Here is a 22,009-nt window from a genome sequence, read left to right as displayed (position 1 = left end):
AATTTTTAAAATGTATTTAATATATGCAATACACAAGCCAGTATAAGTACCCCACTTCCCATCCATGATATTCTTTAAATGGTTGTTTTTAAAAATCATTAAATTGTGCCATATTTAATAATTATAATTGAAACTGAAAGTAGTTGGTCATACTATTATGTATTATTTACAATAACTGTACTAAATTAACTTATTGACTGCATTGAATACTATATGCCAGACACTATGCTAAGAACATTTCACTCATAATCTCATTTAGTCCTCATGAAAAATTTATAAAGCAGCTACTATTATCCCCTTCTTACAAATAAACAAACTAGAGTTTAGGGAAATTAAATAACTTGGTTACAATCACAGACTTCATAAGTGCCAAGCTGAATTTTGAACTTAGGCTGATCGATATCAAACGTCTTAACATTATTAATTTATTTTGATGTTGGGAAAGAAAAAGATAAAGATACTCTTAGCAGTTAATTTAGGTTTAAGTGGCCTTTCTTGACTCACCATAATTTATAATAATAAGTAATTTGAGGACATCCACATATTGACTTTCTTATGTGCTCTCTATTAAAAAAAACTGAATCAACTTTGAGTTAGCTATTTGTTTCTGCAACATAAGTGACTAGCATATAATCAGTTTTAACTGAAGCAGTTAAATATTAATTTACCTTGGTATATAATATCCAACCAATTCTTGGCACCTGCATTACTCAAGTTATAACATAGAAAAATCTCATTAGCTTAAAAGAATTGAGAAAAAAATTTTTTGAATACATGAAAATTCCTAACTAGAGCATATCATATCTGAAACTCAGTTTGTTAATTAAATCATATCTAACACAAAATTACGACTAATTCTAAAGAAAATCACAGAGAGGCAAATTCTAGGTAAAATAATGTAACATAAAGTAAAATAAAATAAGTAAATCAAAAGAATTTCAACTGATCCCTTGATTACATCATGAAAAGTGACACTACTAAGGACTCGAAACATTCTCACAGTTAAACAATCCTCCTAAATTTTTATGTACACTAAAAATTTGTTTAACACATTTTTTCTTTGCATATAAAAGTATACTTTAGCATCATTCATACTCAAATAATCATAAATTCCTAATTAGTTAGGCATAACTAATGAGACATGACACTATTTTTAATTACTATAAAACCCATAAGCATCGCCATATGCTATAGTAAATATAAAGATGAAAAAAAAAAGATGAAATATACAAATGGACTTTAGTTATTCATGTTATGAGGTAGGTCAGGTCATAAAGTTGAGTCTATAACACTGAGGACTTATAAGGTAGATGGACAATCTCAATAAATAAATACCCTTTCAGAAGCAGAGCAATAGAAACTTGGGAAAGAAATGAAATATGTAATGGGGGAGAGGGAAATATTTACTTTCAGAAAATCAATTCAATAAAGATGTTCCATCTCCTCATAAATACACATAAATATAAAACATCCATTATTCTTCTTTAAGATTGATATATATGCACATATATTAGAGAGAGGAAGAAAGAGAAAAAGAGGGAAAGAGACATTCAAGTGAGGTAGACAAACAAGTAAATCTATCATTTCTAAAGTATTGATTTTAATTAGCATTTTATGCTTTCTCTGACTATGGTCTCTTTTTCCATAACCATTATCATCAATAATGAAATTTTATCGAGTCAGAACTGCCCCAAACATGAATACTGTCTTCAAGTACATTAGGTCTCCTTAGCACACAATTTTTGCATACTCTGAGGGTTTCCAATTTGTGAATTACTCTTTTAATATATTGAGCTTATATGTGTATTTTCTGATCTATCATTTTTAGTGACTTAACTCCTTTTATCTACGTGAAGATTTTACAATTCACTAAGACGTGGTAAGGGGAGAAAAGAGTAGTAGGCTTAGTATTACCAAGTTGTCAACAAAAAAGAAAAGCTATGTGCTGCTGCTACTTTAGAATTTTATGGTCTTATGATAACCCTGTTCTTCCACCCAACTATACATTCAGCTAACCTACACTTCAGAATTCCCTTTAATGAACCATTCATTCAAAAAATATTTGAGATCATCTCCTTTGTACTAGACATTATATTTTGTGCTCAGAGTGCAGAAATGAGCAAGGTATTTCCTGATCTCATTAAACTCATAGTCTATAGGGAGAGAAGTAAAAAACCAATAATTACTATGGGGTTTGTTATTGCTGTCATAAAAATTTACCCAGGTGCTATGAAAGCAAAGGAAAGAACAGATTTTTTTAATAGCCCATCAGATCAGGAGAATTTTATTAAAAGAGATTAGTTACTCTTGAGATAAATCCTGAAGTCCATGAAGAACTTCCCCAAGCAAAAAAGAGGTAAGAATGTTCCATGGCTGAAGAATAGCATGTAGGAATGCAAAGCACTGACTTAGTATCAGGCATCCAACAACTGGAATTAATTAAAATGGCTTAAGTAGAGATAGCATATGGAGCAGTAGCAGAAGATAGCTAGAAACAGAGGCAGGAGCCCTGTACAATAAACTAAGAGGTCTGAACACCATTCTGAAATCTAGAAACCACAGGAGACTTTAAAATAATTTTGTGTATTTAGCTAAGTAGCACCTTGACACAATTAACCTGGCAGCATATGCTTTGACAAGAGATTCAGATATTGGGTAAGAAAATGAGGAAATGCGCTATTGCAAGAATCAGAAAGGTGAACCCACTGTAAGGTAGTTGTGGGGATGACATTAGGAGGAAATATAAAGAAAGGACTGCATGCAGGCCTCTGGCTGACATCAATATATTCACTGAGGACAAGGTTACAGATATAAAGATGAAAAGCATTTTCAGTATAGTAGATGATGGACTGTGTCTTTGGAATACTAAAGTATCACTGGCCAACTAATCAGATACTCATATCTGGATGTCAGAAGAAATGCAGAGGTAAACATCAGGAAAGTAGCATTTGTATATATGATAGGGTTTGGTTGAAGTCACCCAGGGAAGAATACAAAGAGTGAGAACAGAATGCAAGGATAGTGTCAAATCATTTTACTCAGAGTAAGAAATTTCAGTTTATGAAACATTAAAATTCAAATTTTCAAATGATAGAAAGCCATTGCTTTTTCAAATGCAAATAACTCAAATCCACACATTAAGCCATCTCTAACATGATCTTTATTTTATAAACATTTACAATGAGCATGATTTCCATCTGACTTTTGATCTAATCTTGCCATCATGTTCAGAGAAAGATCCAATTTAAAGGTAATGAAGCTTAAATATCAGGGCCTCTCATTTGCATAGGTTCCTTCCAAGACCTAGAAAAAAGTCCAGCTATGTGCTCATACAGTCATACAATTTTTAAAAGGTTGCAAAAGTAGGATATTTTAACTGTAATTGATTAATACTAATGCTCTTTCCTACCAATCTTCCCTTCTTGTTAGGTAGCATAGGATGACTTCGGCATTTTGGAGATACAGCTAAGGGGAAATTGAAGGAGAGATACATGCAGTTTCAATTCAGTGGGAAATATTTTTATAATTCAGTCACTTCTACATACAACTAAACTATTGCTACCTGTTCCAGAATAGGAATGAATTCTAGAAATACCCTTCTACCCATTGACCTGAAGTGCTACAGGAGCAGAGTCACATGGTGATCTGAGTAGGCCCTTATGGTACCTTGACCCACGAGATGAGGAGGGGAATCTGGTTGTGGAGTGTCTGGAGCCAGTAGGTGCTCTGGTAAAATTCTTCCAAATCTCAGTCATACATTTTAAAAACCTCTCAGAGTCTTTCCAAATTAAAAACAAAAATCTAGGAATTGCATAACATTTTCAATAATATATAAAGCTAAAAAATATATATAAGCTGTTAAAAAATAAATACATTTTGATCCAACATGTTGGCAAAAAACATTTTTTCTCTTCTTTGTGTAGAAAAAGATATAAGGAAACTATTATACAGACTTGATCAAAGAGTAGGCAACCAAAAATGTAGAGGAAAAAAAAGAAGGCATCATGAAACTAAATACCATACTGGTATTTAGTTTTCTGGATCTTTATGAAGTTTGTGGCTTCTGACCATTTTTAAAAATGTGATATTAATTATGGGGTTTTTTCATTCTAAATACTCACTTTTGTACTTAATTATACATTTATAATTTTTCATTACTTTGTCAAATAGAACCTCTGAAATTATATAAGATCTACCTTCTATAAAACCTAGTTCTTCCCTAATGAAAGGAAAACAGCTTGAAAACATTTTTAAAAAATATTCACTATGCTACTGTGGAAATAGTAGAGAAAAAACTTATTGAATACTATCCAAAGATATTCATGAAAATTATTTCTGAGTGCTACACTGATACTCTAATTTCTTTAAATGGTTCTTAATCCACTCAATATTATCATGATAGTAACACTATTTCAAAAGCATCATTTCATATAACAAATTTGCATGGATTTTGGAATGCTATAATCCACACATCATTGATTTAAAAGCATGTTGATCTGTTTTATATTTTTGAACAATTATCTACTGCTTTGGCAAAATATTGAGTTTAATAGTATAAGGTATATTCTTATCACTTCATTGCTTAACCAGAAAAATATATACTGACTTTAAGTCCTAGGAAAAAAATCAGTTATTTTTTCCAGATACAATGGTAGCTATAAAATACAAAAAAAAATGTTTTTTTTTAATCTAGCAAAAATATCACACTGACATACCACATTACAGCCAGACCTACTCTTAAGTATCTGAAGAATAGAAGGGCCAAAAAAGTCATAAAAATGACTGTTCTAATATATTAAGTGTAATCCTTGCAGGTACTGATATTTAGAGATGAATAAAAGAAGAACCTCATTTTCTAAAATGTCAATTGTGCAGTTTGTGCTGGCCTAAAGCATCTCAAAATTGCAAAATACCCCTCTACCAGACAATATGAGGAGCTTCACCTTCCTAGTAGAATGGAGGGAATGGATTTCTGAAAACTAATCATTTTTATAACATGTCTCTGTAGCTCTGAGTGAATTTGATGTATACACAATTTCCTTCTAAAGTCCTTTATAACCTAATTTATCAAGATCAATATTTTAAGCTATATTTATAGTTTTTAAAATTTTATTTATCTCTGATATGAAAATGTACAGTCTTAAAGAACTAAGTGGGTAAATTTTTCAAATTATTTAAATCTGGATGTGTATGTCAGATTATTTTCACAGGAAAATTTTCCAGCTTCTAAACTAGGTATAGATGTCTAGCTCTTCAGGAAAAAAAACATAGGAAGAATTCTCCTGAAATTTCTTCAGTGTAAATGTGTGTGTAATGTGCACTGCCTCCAGTTCACACTAATCCTACTTTTTCAAGTTCTCTCTATCCTCTTACTTTTCACTAAAATAGCAATTTGGACACATGAAAATGCATACATATAATAGCACAAAAACAATATGGGTAGCACTTTAACATACACCAGAATCTGGGAATAGTTTACCTAAAATATAATACCAGTCGGCTGGGTCTCAAAAACTCCAAGTAATGGGGTGCCTGGGTGGCCCAGTTAAGTGTTTGCCTTCTGCTCAGGTCATCCAGCCCCATGTTGGACTCTCTGCTCAATGGAAATCCTGCTTCTCTCTCTTCTTCTGCCTGTCATTCCTCCTGCTTATGCTCCCTCTCTGTCAAATAAAATCTTTAAAAACAAATCCAATTAGTATCATGCTATTATTCACATCCTGCCTCTGGTTCTAAATATCATATGTAGTAGATTATTGTCCCCTTAAATAGCTAGCTATGTTATTTATTTACATGCAAGTTCTCACCATGCTTCCTACCTACTGTAACTCGGAAAAAAAAGAATATTAGTAGTTTCCCAGTAAATGTTGTTTATTGTTTTGTAACTGAAGCTTAGTATAAGTGTGAGTTCTTAGACAACAAAAGTAATAGTTTGGTTCCTAATCTAAAGCATTGGTTAATTGTGCATTATAAAATTATTGTTTAAATTCATATATCTGCTAAATTAAACCTTGAAAGTTAAACTCCCATTTCTTTTATAGATCAATTAGAATTATTTTTATTGGGTAATTAATTGTGGTTCTGCGCCTATGGTATAAAAGAAATTGCCTGAAGCTTTAGCTAAATGTTGTTCCCTAAATTTATTTTATGTAATCATCTTGGCTATCAAACAATTAAATTTCAATCATTCTACAGTTGGTTTTAGGATAATTTCCCTAACAAAGTGTATATGGACTGCCTACACAGGCTAGTAGATATTTTTTTAAGTTTCCAGAATATCCTTCCTAAAGGTATAGAGGAAAACGAAAGAAATAAAATAAATATTCTTCAAAGACTCTATCTTGATCTTTATAGCAGAAAAAAATAATTCATCATTTCACAAAAGATGAACTAAATTGGCAACCTACCATTTTAATGCACTTCTGTATTAGCCTGACCCTATCTGTACACATTGATTGGACTATTTTTCTGTGTTTTCTTTACAAATAGCTCACAATAAATGACCCTGCTGTGCAACAGTCATTACAACACAATTTAACTAGTGCTACAGCTCTTTGGTTGTTGAAAGAAAGGAGGGAGATTATCCAGAACTAATAAGGTAGAAATGACATTTGTAGATCAAGATAAAAAGCAGAAAAAGTGTGTGTGTGAGAGAGAGGGAGAAAAGAAGAAAAGAAAAGAAAGAAAAGAAAAGAAAAGAGCAAAAGAGTTGGCAAATCTTCCTGTTCCATGAGTTAAGATTGATTTAGAACCACAAAATAATTTCTCAGGTTCCTGCTGTGGAAAAAGTTACCATCAAATACAAATATTTATTTGTATCTGCATCTGATATTTACATCACAACTAGTCAGGCAACTAAGAAGATAACTCCTATTAGTAGTTGTAATGAACAATTAAAAGCAAAAAAAAAAAAAAAAGAAAGAAAAAGAAAAAAAGGTGAGGGTGTATATTTTTTTTCATGATGAAAAACAAGTCAGGATAAGTGTCCTTATATCAAATGAATAGCTAAGTAACCAGAAGCTCTGAAAATTGCAATGTGTGCTTTTTGGCAAAAATGCTGGGCCTCAGGCAACCCGGGTGGCTCAGCGGTTTAGCACAACCTTCAGCCCAGGGTGTGATCCTGGAGACCTGGGATCGAGTCCCACCACGGGTTCCCTGCATGGAGCCTGCTTCTCCCTGTGCCTGTGTCTCTGCCTCTCTCTCTCTGTCTCTCATGAATAAATAAATAAAATCTTTTAAAAAAATGCTGGGCCTCAGTAGATAATTCAAGGTTCAATACTTCAAATCACTCTAACATCATCAGTGACAATAGTATTACAGAGCCATGGTATAGGGGGTATTCTAAGTGTTGACTTGTCCCCACTGTAATTTCTTTAAAAACAAAAAAAAAGCATCAGAATGACTCTGAGAACAGTTGGAAATACAAATATTACTAGGCCAGAATCAATAATGTAAATCGAACTTCATATTAAGTTTGGGTTTTCATAGAGGAGAACTTTCTGGTTACAAGAAAAAAGTCACTTTGGTTTTTTTTGTTTGTTTTACTTGTCCTTATAATAATAAGAGATGTGTTTCTCTGAGTCATAGTCTTGTACTATCAATATGTTTTAAAATATCTAAGAGTCTTATTTAGGACTTATTTGAATTGAATTTAGGACTTATTAAATATCTAAGAGTCTTATTTAGGACTCATTTGAATTCATCAGGGAAAATTAGACTCAAACATATTAGAAGTAGGAACATAAATTTCATAGAGATAACATTTTAATATCCCTGTCTTTTTTCTCTCGCAAGTTGGTGAATGTGTGTGAGTGGACTTATATTGGATAGAATGGATTCAATATTAAGGGGTTAGGAATGTTCCTCAAATGGCATAGTTGATTTCACAGAAGTGAGTTACAAGATACTAGTTTGCAATGTCAACAATGCTGTTGTGTTTAATGTAGTATGGCCACATCTACTTATGAAAATAATACACTACCACACTGTTGTATAGAATGTAAAGCCCTCCTTCTGTCCTCAGAGTCATTGACTTCTGTCATGAAACCTGTGACCATTTTCACACTGTATTATTTAGTTCACAATTTTCTAAAGTTTCCAGGGACAGTACAAACACATGAGAGGCTCACTATGGTACTGAATCTCAAGGGGGTGAGATGCATGCCCCTTTTGGGAAGATGTCAAAGCTTCTGATAGTTGATTAGTTAGAAAAGATCCTACAGGTGATTATAGTGTGTGCCTCCAGGTGAGGAGAAACCCCCACCTCATGCTTAAAAATGATGGGTTTGGATAGTTAATCTGAAGTTCTTGCTAAGAGCTCTTTAAAAACAGGTTCAGATCTTCCTCATCTGAAGACAAAAACCTGCTAATCATCTCTGATACTTTCCCTCTCTTTTACATGCTATATTTTAATTTATCAAGTATTGCTAACTCTACTTTTTTTTTCTAACTCTACTTCTAAAAAAATTTGGAATCTACCCACTCTTCTCCTCTCCAATGCAGCAAGACAAGTCCATGGCCTATCATCTTTCACCTGAACAACTGCAATACCCTCCTAATAATTCTCATTTCTTTATAGCTCTTTTCTAAGCCATTTCCCATACAGCACCAGAGCAATCAATTTAAAACATGGATAAACTCATGTCACCCATAAAACCTTCAGTCACTTTGCAAAAACCCTAGAGTGGGAACTGGGGGTGAGGTAAGAAAAAATATATTACCTTTATATAATCCCCAAGTCTCTCTGCTAATTATCCCTGCCCAGCATTCTTTCCATTTTTCAAGATCCTACAGGTTCTTTCCTTGCTTTTCTGCCTGAAATTCTCTTCCCTGATGTTTCTGCTTCCTAATGTCACTCTTCCTTTAGATCTTACCTTAAAACAATCACATCCCTGAGATGAAATATTTCTTACGGGTATTTTTTTATGCCCCCCCCCATTCCCCTTTAGTAAGTTTCTAGGAGCAGAGACTGTTTGTTCACCACTTTGTATTCAGAATGTAGTATAATACTAAGTATACAGTAGGTGCTCAATAAATTGATGAAAGAAAGAATGAATGTACAATGGTGTTTTTAAGGTGTCAACATGGCTAGGCTACAATCCCCATAAGTTAAAAAAAAAAAAAAAAAACCCACAGGATTGTGTTTCAACACAGTACTGTTGAAGATATTTTGCAGATGCAGTTAAAACCAAACAACTGACTTTAAGAAAGGAAGCTTATCCTGGACAATCAGTTGAAAGCCCTAAAGTTCAGGGCTGGGATTGTTCAAAGTGAAAAGAAATTCTCCCTCCTGGTTCTACTTCTTTGGCTGCACTCTGACTGATAGAGAAGGAATGAATGAATGAATACTATCTATGCAAATTTACTGTATGTGTAACCTTTGGGGAAAATCATTTATTTACTCTATGTAAAATTTGTAAAATGCAAAATAGTAGTGCCCAACTCACGGAGTTGTTTCTAGGATTACAAATATAACAGCTATAAAAATTTGGCACAATGTTTAGTATATAGTTCAGTAACTACCGCTATTATCATTATGACAGAAAATATGTCTTTATTAAAATAGACTTACTGTTTTCTTATGAAATATATGCTCTGTCTTTAAAAGATATCTTCTAGTTGGCTCCAGATTTCCAATTTAATGACATCAAAGTAACACAATAATTAAAGAAAACTATAAATTACTGACTCAGAAAGAGTAGGTATTGAGAAATTAAGGCAACATATCTCCTCTTTGGTTCTCTTATTTGTATATATTTCTTGAGCCAGTAATATTCTTTATTTAACAAAAGATGATGACTGTGGAGTAAGAGGCCCAAAGGCTCACCTCATCCTATGAACACAACTAGATAACATCAAATCATCGTAAATACCCCAGAAATTGACCTGAAAACTGACAAAACTCCACAGCTAGCATGAGAGAGGAGGCCACACTGAAGAAACAGAAGGTCCAGAGGTGTGGTTTATGGGAGAAATAGATCATGGGTACTGTGGAGGGGAGAGAGCTATGTTTATGGAGAAGGGTGAGCAGAGAGCAGCACATGGGGGAAAGTATAAGAACACTTCCTTAAACCCACTGGCTTAGAAAATGAAAGGGGCTGGATTTCATGAGTTCTTGCAGCAAGTGGGGCTTAAAGCCTGGTCTCAAAGGCCAGTGGGCTTGGCTGGGATAGAGTCCTGAGCACACTGTGCTGCTCCTACAGAGAAAGCAGGCAAACAGCCCAGGGACAGACAACACAAAACCATGAACTGCAACACACAATGGGGAGATTATTTGCTCTTCTCCAAGCATATCGCTGACCAGACAGCATTCACAGAGACACCTATCCAGGAACAAAGGAGCTGGCTAGCACCATTTCCCTCCCTCACCCCTCAGCACAAACACAGAGCCACCTGTGGGAAGCAATGTAGTGCCAACACTGGCTGCCTAACTTGCTTACACTAAGGACCATCTACCTGCACTCCAGTGGAACTGCTCTTCTCAGTCATGCTTGCTTTAGCCCAGTGTGGCAGGCCCCTCCTCCAGAAGACCAGCACAAACCCCTGCTCACAACACATCTCCTGACCACAGAGTTTTGTGGGACTTCAGTTCCAATAGAGGTGGTAACAGTAACAGGTCCCAGTTCACAGCAGACCAGAGCACACCACACCCTGGCCAGGGACCAAACATTGCCCACAGTAGGCAAGGAGAGCCTTTGCAAATGACTGACCTGAAGGACAGAGCAACCAAAACACAGTAGTAGAGTGCATGTGGCACACAGCAGACATTACCTGAAGTGCCAGGCGCTGGGCACTACATGATCTCTTCTGTATATACACAACCTCTTCCATTACTTTCAGAAGCAGGAGACATAACTGGCTTTTCTAACACACAGAAGAGGGCAGGGACTTAGAAAAAAATTCTAAGACAGGGGAATTTATCCCAAATGAAAGAAAAAGGCCATGGATAGAAATCTAAGGAAAACAGATATAAGTAACGTGCCTGATGGGAAACTTAAAGGGATGATCATAAGGATTCTCACAGGTCTTGATAAAGAATAGAAGACATCAGTGAGACCCTTACACAGAGATGAAAGAGTTTAAACAGAATCTATCAGAGATTAAGATTACGATAAATGAGATTAGAAAAACACTTTATAAAATGAACAGCAGGCTGGAAGGAGCAGCGGAATGAACCAATGACCTAGAAGACAAAGTAGTGGCAAGTAATGAAGCCGAACAAATGAGAAAAGAATTATGTAAAATGAGAATACACTTAGGGAACTCAGTGACTCCATAAAATGTAGTAACATTCATAATATAAGAGTCCCAGAAGAAGAAGAGAGAGAAAGGAGGCCAGAAAATTTATTTGAAGAAATAATAACTGAAAACTTCCCTAATCCAGGGAAGAAAACAGACATCCAAATCAAGGAGGCACAGAGACCTCCCATCAAAATCGACAAAAGCAGGTCAACACCAAGATATACCATATTTAAATGTGCAACATGCAGTGATAAAGGAAAAAAAATCTTAAAAGCAATAAAACGAAAGAAGTCATTAACTTACAAGGGAAAACCCATAAAGCTAGCTGGAGATTTCCCAACAGAAACTTGGCAAGTCAAAAGAAAGTGACATGATATATTCAAAGTGCCGAATGGGAAAAATCAGCAGCTAAGAATTTTCTATCCAGCAAGACTATCATTCAGAATAGAAGGAAAGATAAAGAGTTTCCCAGACAAACAAACACTACTAACCTTAATATTTCATGACCACTAAACCAACCAAAGCAAGAAATATTAAAGGGGACTCTTTTAGTGAAAAGGAGAGACAAAATAAGGGCAGGAAACACAAAAGCAGGAAAAATGAGTATGTCTGTAAAAATCAAAGAACTCACATTCACAAAAAGATACAATATATAATAACATATACCTAAAATGTTGGGAGGAGAGAAGAATGGGTTCAAACTTGAACAAACACCAACTTAATATAGACTACTATTTGCAAAAGTGGGTATATATAAGCCTAATGGTAATCATATATCAAAAAACCACTAAAAAACGTGCAGAGAATAAAGAGAAAGAAATTAAAATATATCACTAAAGATAATCAGCAAAACATGAAAGAGAGAAAGACAAGAAAGTATCAGAGAAAAATCTCCAAAAACTGTGACTAAATAAGTAATAAAATGGCAATAAATACATACCTTTCAATAATTACTTTGAATGTAAATAGATTAAACACTCCAATCAAGACATAAGATTTCAGAATGGTTTAAAAAAACAAGATACATATATATGCTGCATACAAGAGACTCATTTTAGACCTAAAGACACTTGCAGATTGAAAGTGAAACATTTGTCATACAAATGGATGTCAAAAGACAACCAGGGTAGCAACACTTATATTGGATGAACTAGACTTCAAAACAAAGACTGTAGCAAGAGACTTGAAGGGCACTATATAATAATAAAGGTAACAATCCAATAAGGAGATATAACAATTGTAAATATTTATGCACCCAACATGGGAGCACCCAAATACATAAAACACTTAATAACAAACCTAAAGGACAATGAGATATCACCTCACACCTGTCAGAATGGCTAAAATTAAGAACACAGGAAACAAAGATGTTGGCAAGGATGTGGAGAATTCCCACTGTTGATCGGAATGCAAACTGATGCAGCCACTCTGGAAAACAGTATGGAAGTTCCTCAAAAGGTTAAAAACCAAATTACCCCAAGATCCAGGAGTTGCACTACTAGGTATTTATCCAAAGACAAAAATACTAATTCAAAGGGATACATCCAACCAGATGTTTATAGCAGCATTACCTATAGTTGCCAAATTATGGAAACAGCCTAAGTATTCCATCAATTGATGAATGGATAAAGAAGGTGTGATATGCAATGGAATATTACTCAGTCATAAACAAAGAATGAAATTCTGGCATTTGAAATGGTGTGGTTGGAGCTAGAGAGTATTATGCTAAACAACATGAATCAGTCAGAGAAAGACAAATACCATATGATTTCATTCATATGTGGAATTTAAGAAACAAAACAAATGAGCAAAGGGGGGAAAGAGAGGCAAACCAAGAAACAGACTTAACTATAGAGAGCAAACAGATAGTTACCAGAAAGAAGGTAAGCAGGCAGATGGGGGAGATAGGTGATGGGGATTAAGGAGCACTTATTATGATAAGTACTGGGTGATATACGGAATTACTGAATTCCTTTACTGCATATCTGAAACCAATATTACACTGTATGTTAACTGAAATTTAAATAAAAACTTAAAAAAGAAAATGGATAAAAGGCTTAGGAAAGTATCTAGCATATAGTAAGTGATATATATATATATAGCTATAAAAATAAATACTGTGTTACTTTTGTCTACACTGAAACAAAATTATACATATGTCTTTAATATATAAATTCAGATCAAGTACTCATTCACATCATGCTTGATTCATGCATCAAGCTCTGCCTGAATATTCAGGAATCAGTTTGGATTCTAAATAGATTCCTTTAAGCAATAAACTTTAAAAATATTCTATTGTTTAGCAGAGATAGTAATGGAAGTATAATTGAGGGCATGATTGATTCACATTTGATGGAGGTTAACACTAGTCATTCTGTTCAAATACACAATAATCTGGTATGTTACAGAATGAGCTTGATTTTCCAGCTGGACTATTTTCTAAGGCTTTTGGAAAAAAATTACACTTAAATAAATTCAGTTGATTGTTCTCCTTTTATATAGCAATATGGAAGATCGATAAGAAACTCAAAGCTTGGGACCCCTGGGTGGCTCAGCGGTTTGGCGCTTGCCTTCAACCCAGGGTATGATTGTGGAGTCCTGAAATCGAGTCCCACATGGGGCTCCCTGCATGGAGTCTGCTCCTGCCTCTGTCTCTCCCTCTCTCTCTCTCTCTGTCTCTCATGAATAAATAAATAAAATCTTAAAAAAAAAGAAAGAAACTCAAAGCTTTAATCTCACAATATTCCTTCACCATGGAACTAAATGCAAAGGTCTTTCATTTTCAATTAAGAGATATAGCAAAAAGACTAGCAATGAGACAGTCATATTTATTTTTAGCTATGAGGAGAAGGAAAAGATCCATATTTTTCTAGAGAGTTTTTGTTTTCCATATTTTCCTAGAGTGCTTTAAATTGACTATCAACATTGTCATCACAATGGAAGAATATAAGACACTCTCTTACATGACAGGTCTGCATAGTCCAGTTTTATCAAGAATCCTGACAAGTCTGTTTAGAGAGAATCTTTCACCCTCAATATCTGATCACCTTGGCCTGTCTTCAGCAAGAATTGTGTTGAGCAGTTTAGCTAGAATACAGCCTACACTCGATATTTCTCTTAGTAATTTGCCACCCACCTAATCCTCAACTCATTCCTCAGCTACAAAGCCCCACTTTTTGTTTTCTGTACTCAGAGTAAAGACCAGTCTCTCTCCACTACAATGCTAGTCCTGAATTGTCTTCCTTACTCTTTCATTGTGTGTCAGAATAATATTTTTTACTTTAATAAGACTCTAAAAATGGATTAAAATAAAGGAAGATCTTTTTTCTTTCTCTAAGCTTAGTGTATATCTAACCTGCATGTAGAGCAATTCAATAATACAAGAGACAAAGTTCAACCAAATCATGAGTTTATTTAAAAAGAAAACATAAGAGGGCAACCATATCGCTTTCATAATCTCTCCCTTCCCACTCACTCCTCTTTCTTTCTTTTTATGGTTACCTTGAAATGGAGATGGATCCATAAGATTTACATTTGCAACAAACCATTTTAGTATTTTGGATTTTGACTGGAATAACAAAGACTGTAAAAATAACTCTATTAATATTTTTTCAAAAACAAATTCATCATTCACATAATAGTCCTTAAAAATGTTTTAATGCAAATTGACAGGCAAAATCTTTGCACTGAAAAGTTGAGTTACATTTCTTATTTGCATTAGGTTAAGGATTTATAGGTGGAATGATTTGAATTGGAAAATATCTAAATCTCCTTTATATTGAAAAATGTAAGATGAGGGAAAAATTGAATGGGTTGGAAAGGTAGTTTTTACAACTAATACTTCATTCATTTTAACTATGGATAGGAGGGAAAAATTAAAATGTTCTCACAAATCCTGGATACAAACTCTCATATTTTATGCTACTTTTAATCTTAAAATCTTAAAAGAAGGGCCATCTGGTATTACAGTAGAAATCACCACACTGTAACATTTTCAATTAAAAATAATTGTATATATGATAAGCTTTTCCTTAGGGTTATTCCCCTTAGGGAATAACCGTCATTTTCTAAAATAATCGTATCAAAGACACATGATTTTTAAAAAGGAATTATCTATAGACATGTTAAAAGTTTAGAATAGAGCTATCAAAGTTTTATTCTGCATTTGGGTACATTAAATTGGCATTTCAAAAGCCAACATTTGTAACCTAAAATATCTTCAGACTTTAACACTAGTTAATTTAAGTTCCTCTGAAAATAAATAGGTGCCAGACAGGTTTTTGTTGTTGTTTTCTTTGTTGGTTTTTGGTTTTTCATGGGAGAAAAAAATCACCTCTTTGATTTCATGAACTTCTAACTGAATTTTGTTTAATGAATAAACTTTGTTTTTTAGCACATTTTCCAATGGAAAAATAATTGCTGGAAAGGTAAAAATATTGGTAGAAAGGTAAGCTCAAATAACCAATGGTGATACTTTATATACTCACATATCCTCCATCTTTTCTGATATTTGCATGCTAACTTGGAATTAGAAAGGAATAGGAGATATCCCTGAATATCTCAAGTTTGGTCCCGAGTTCCTATTTGAGAACTAAATTTCTTTTTTTTTCTTCACCAATCTCTTAGGTGCTAAGAGTAGATTTCATTTTTGTTTTTAAGCAGAGAAATGAAGGGAGCAGAACCATTTAATAGCCACATGTCCAAAGATTTAAGGCTCAATATGAAAAATACCAATTCTAACAATCAGAATTACCTAAAATTTAGTTTATTTGCCCTAAGATGAGTATTTCATCTTTAAACATGATTACTTGTCAAGAGTTTCAAGTAGGGGCTCAACTAAATGGTGAATCCATTAGTATTAGAGGATTTGGTCTATACGGGACAATATGTTCAAACTAGTACACATAAGGATTTATCACATAAAAGTAGTCTCAACAATGTAAATAATCATGGTCATAAGATAACTCTATGACCCATTTTCTTTTGCAAGACAAAATTTAGAACTGTCATTTCTCTTCAAGCAAATCAAAGTCAACAATTAAAAATCTATTTGAAAACATCATCAAACAACTTTCACAACCACTATAATATTTTTAACTGATTGGGGACTTCTTTTGGATATGAATACATGTGTGCTACGTGCAGGTGAATGAGCATTTTTTTAAAGATTTTATTTATTCATGAGACACAGACAGAGAGAGGAGCAGAGACACAGGCAGAGGGAGAAGCAGGCTCCATTCAGGGAGCCTGATATGGGACTCAATCCCAGAACTCCAGGATCACTCCCTGAGCGGAAAGCAGATGCTTAACCACTAAGCCACCCAGGTGTCCCCAGGTGAATGCGTAGTAAGTGTATGTATATTGTGTGTACATGTGAATATACAGTATACATGTGTCTGTGATTTTTTTTTAATTTTTTTTTTGTGTCTGTGTTTTAAAGAGCCATTTTGTGGTGAGCCCAGATTAATGCCAATTTCAACTGGATGTGAGTTAAATTATAATTATATTAGCTAATCTTTAGAAATTAAGTTTAAGGATGAAGTAGTTATAGATTTGGACTTTTAAGAATAGTTTAGATCTAATACTGTAATAGATTAATAAATAACATCATCAAGGAGACCTATTATATTTTCCTAAAGTCACTCATAAAGCTAGGTGGCAGGCCTGTGATTTGCTCCTATGCAATTAAGAAAGAACTAAAATGTCTGATGCTAATAATCCAAATTACACTGTACTACTTGAACCACTTAAGTTCTTTCCTCTGTAAAATAAACACCAAGCATGCCCCATCCATAGATTCATAATGACTGGCAACCAGTTCCAACTTCTAAAGTGAAATAACAGCAACCACACCTTTCTTCACTCATAAATGCAAAATCGCACACAGACCACACAGCTGGCATCAATTAACTCTGATTAAAAATATTATAGCTGATTTGGCATCAGAGCATTCATTCCCAACCCTTCCGTTCTGCACTGTGTCACTCAGCCAATTTCATTTACATCAATTGAAAACTAGCATAAAAAGGATTAGGCAAATGGCAATCTAATAAAATGCAAACAAAAGAATATTAAAATTTCACCACCCCCTGTTTTTTTCCTATTTCAGCTGTAGTTGAGATGTAGCCAAATGGAAACCATTTAAAATGTTAAAGATGTTTTGGGACATTTTGTGATATACAGCTTATTTAAACTGACTGGATCCAAAGCAACTATACCATATCTATGAAAAAACACTATAAAAGAACAGTGCTTACTCAATAGCAGGATAATTAGAAGCAAATGGAAAATTATAGCAAAATGTAAAACAGTACTGTTTCACTTTATGGCCTATTTTAAAGTGAACAGAACACTTAGTTTGCCAAAGGCCCTTGTTTTGAAAGAGGACTGTAAAAATGTACACACCTGCTTGGAGCTAATTGTAGCATTAACTACCTGAATTGCAAATGGTAATAGGCAACTGTAAATACTGGGAGTGATTTGAGCCAGTGACTAGATGCACATTTTTCCAGGCATTATTCAGCAAGATGCCTTTGTAATCTTAAGCCTAATATTTTTTGTAAAGATATAGCCAACATGTAAAATAAAACTTTAAAAGATTCATTTAAAATAGATCTTTTTATTTTCTATTTTAAAGTTCTTTTCTCAAAGATAGAATTCAGCTATTACGCAATCTGTGTCTAACTTTTATTCTACATATATAACATATATATATATATTTTTTTTACATTTTTTTCATCTATCTCTACTCAGAGTTTTCAAAAATCACAAATACGGTCTTAATTTCCCTGCATAAAATTGTTTGAATTCCTCCCTATTACTCTTTCAAGCTTCAAATTCCTACTATGTATGACCTTACCTTTTCTGTCATGAAAGTACCTTCATTTACCACTACTCCTTTACTCTCTCCTTTGCCACTATCCTCAGTTCTTTGCACGTGTAATCTTTGTTTTAGTAATACATTATTGTTTTAATTCCCTTTATCACTCTGATTCTCTCTTGCCCCTAGGCACTGAATGCAATATTTTCTTTGAATATGACATTTCTCAACCTAGAATATTCACCCCATCTCACTGTTCTTTAATTTTGTTCTCAGTTTAGGGGCCACTTCCCCGGAGGAATCTCCTAGACTCATTAATCATATGTTAGTGCCCAGTCTATATGCTGCAGAGTTGCATTTATTACCTTATCATAAGGCACCTGAATTGCTTGCTTACTCATCTATGTCCTTATTGACTAAGTTCTATGGGATAAGGAAACATGTCTGTCTTATCTGACATTGTATCCCAGCCCTGGTACACAGTTAAGTCAATACGTGTATACTGAGCAAATGAATGAATGACAATCTGCAAAAATTCGTACTTGGCATTAGTTGAAAGGGAAAACAATAACTGGACTTTAAGGATTGACTGTCTTTGGGGGCTAAGAGTAAGTGAGGGACAAAATCAGTCACTGTCCCTTGAGAAAGTTACTTCACCACAATAAAATGAGATGACATGGAGATAATGATAATGGTGCCTATCTATCTCACAGGATTTTCAGAAACTTAAATGAAATAACATATGAAGGTATTTGGAAATATGCCTGACATTTTCTAAGGGCTTTATTTGTGTGTATGTTATAAAACAAAAAGTGCACCAGACCAGTTAAAAAAGCAAGGAAGACTTTATTCAAGATTACTGCAATAGAGGGAAGAGACTACTGCAATCAAAGAAACTGAATGCTGGGATGCCTTGGTGGCTCAGTGGTTGAGCATCTGCCTTTGGCTCAGGGCATGATTCTGGGGTCCTGGGATTGAGTCCCACATCAGGTTCCCCACAGGGAGTCTGCTTTCCCCTCTGCCTATGTATCTGCCTCTCTCTCTGTGTCTCTCATGAACAAATAAATCTTTTAAAAGAAAAGAAAATACTGAATGCAACTCCACTGAAACAAAAGGTAGAAGTGTTTTTAAGTACTGGGATGAGTTGGTGAAAAAGTACTAGAGGATATTAAGGCTCACAGATGATTATGCCATCTGTGTTTGCTGACCTGGTACTTACTGAGCTAGGCTCCTACCTTTCCACAGAGAATAGAAGACAGCGGCATTATCCTTCCTGATGATTACATTTTTAAGAAATTGCTCCCAGGTTCTTGAAACAGACATTTTTGGGTTGTTGAATTACATCTCAAAAGGACAGAGAAAGAATTTACAACTGCAAGTTTCCCAAAGTAAATGTTCTAATAAAAGGGAGGTCAGAAAGAAACCTGTCTAAAGTTTAGTCAAGCTGAGGGGAACTCTTTAAAGCTATGTTGACCAGTATCAACTATTTTACCATTAATTAAATAGTAGGGATAAAGGTAAACTGATTTGATATTTTTTAGGGATAACAGTAAACTGATTTGATATTTTTTAAACATTGTGGATATGCATTTTTTACTATTTCCAATAATATCATTTGTATATGCCAAGTAAGGCCAACACATTCTTGAAATTAAAATGACATTTTATACTGCTTGAGACTTTGCTCCATAAAATATACTGTGCAAGTCAGAACTGAAGCTAATGAGACTATAATGAGATATACCTTCAGATAGTAGCAAAAAGAAAGGCAATAAGGTACTAATTAGCAGGTGATAGGCCATACCAAATTTACATCACTTAACTCCTGGCTGGAAATTATAGGCTGCTAATCTGGAGGCCATGGAATTCTAGAACATTATAAAATGTATTTTACCTCCTAGGAAGAAGCATTTTTCTCAAAGTTACTTGAGTATTTGAATAGACCTGTCTGAGAAGTTACTAACCACCTTTAACTCCTCATCAAATTTGTTCATCTTCTTCACTAGGTTTCCAATTTTGCTAAAAATGTCATAAATCTCATGTCACAACACAGACAACTACTATTTAATCAAGAGGGTAACGAGCTAAAATATGACACCTTGCTGATTGAACTTCCTAATGTAATTTCAACCCTCAAAAGCAGCTTTCGTGTAGTATTCGTATTTAAGGGAAGCAAACATGATGGAACTAACACTCTAGGTTCAGGTACAACTGTAATGACTATCTGCTACCTTAATTAAGATACCTTAGCTTCAAGCTTACAGAAAAGCTTATACCTGAGAAGTTGCTTTTAAGAAAAGAGCTAAACTCAAATGGTGCTTCTTAAAGTAACTAGACTTCAGTGACCTCAAAATGGAAATAGAGAGATACATTTAATCAAGAAGGATGAAAGAAAATGTTAGTGCCTGAGAATAAGAATTATTCTGATCTCGGGATCCCTGGGTGGCTCAGTGGATTAACGCCTGCCTTTGGCCCAGGGTGTGGTCCTGGGATCCCCGGATCGAGTCCCACATCGGGCTCCCTGCATGGAGCCTGCTTCTCCCTCTGCCTGTGTCTCTGCCCGCTCCCCCGTCTCTCATGAATAAACAAACAAAATATTAAAAAAAGGAATTATTCTGATCTCAGGTAGGTGCTGTGTGGTTCTAGCAAAGCCTATGCTGTGAGGATAACCTCCCTACATCAGCATTATGCACAGAGAAACAGCCTCATGATTCTAGTCTACACATCCAGGCCAACTCTCTCACAAGCAGGTTCTTGTTGGGATAAGAAGGAGAAGACTATGAATAACGGTGGGGAGGCACATAATTATTTTTTTAAAAATTCCTCAAATCTCATGCCTTCTTTTTATTAGGCAAGGCAAACACAAAGGACAAGATATTTCATGTTAGTTGCAAAGATCCTCAGAGAAGAGACTCTACAACTTCCTTAAAAAAAAAAAGATTTTATTTATTACTCATTTGAGGGGTGGGAGAGGGAGGAGCAGAGGGAGAGGGACAAGCAGACTCCATGCTGAGCACAGAGCCCCACATGGAGTTCAATCCCACCACCGTGAGATCACAACCTGAGCTGAAATCAAGAGACCAATGTTTAACCGATTGAGCCACCCAGGCACCCCTCCACAACCTTATTTTGCAGCTAATGTTTGAAAAGCTACTGCTTAGGAAATTTCCTAAAGCTTTAATGTAGTTGTTCGTGATCCTTGGTAAAACTATGCAAGAGCTTATCAATCTCTTCTGCATAATTTCTGAGGTTATATAAGGAAGGTTGTATAAGGGAAAAAATGTATCTTTGGAGCAAGATAAAAAAAGGACTGAATACTTTTCTAAGGTTATTAACTGCAGAGAGAAGTTTAAAATCTCTCTGCACCTCATCTTGTCCTGAGAAGGTACACTCAATCCTATATAACAGTTGCTATAAACATCAGGAGGAACAATATATTTGTACATGTCTAACACAGTATCCAGCACATAGCATTAATAAAAATTAGTTTTCTTCCCTCATAACTAAAATTTTATTGCCAGATTTCTCAATAAAATTTGGGGGCATTAGAAACTCTGAAGGTATATGTTAATTAAAATGGGGGAAAACTTAAATACTACCTTGGGGAAATCAGCCCATTTAATATTCAGCCCATTTGTTATTTCCATGTATATTCTAGAACATTAGAAACTAGTAGGAAAGTGTATCCAGCACTAGCCTCAGAAAACGTAAACATATTTCTTTGTTTCAGCTCTATTCTTCTATTGTATTTTTTGAGGATTAATTTAGAGTTCTTAGTTATATTATAGCTGGTCCAGGATGGCTAAACAACAAAACAAAAAAAAACACAAATATGAAATATTTTGCTTCCTTAAAGTCAAGACTGTTGCAAGGTATAAGGCTCTTCTGGGAGGCTCTAGGAGATAGTCTCTGAGATATGCATGTCCTTCTAGCCTTGCATAAAGGAAAATT

General features: G+C 34.6%; 1 pseudogene; it reads left to right on the top strand.

Moving 5' to 3' along the window:
* The window catches only part of LOC112678706 (60 kDa heat shock protein, mitochondrial-like), a 45,783-nt pseudogene that overhangs the window by 7,695 nt on the left and 16,079 nt on the right, over positions 1–22,009 (top strand).

Source organism: Canis lupus, chromosome 22 (genome assembly GCF_003254725.2).
Source record: "Canis lupus dingo isolate Sandy chromosome 22, ASM325472v2, whole genome shotgun sequence".
Classification (NCBI taxonomy): Eukaryota; Metazoa; Chordata; class Mammalia; order Carnivora; family Canidae; genus Canis; species Canis lupus.
This window is presented reverse-complemented; position numbering and strand designations above follow the sequence as displayed.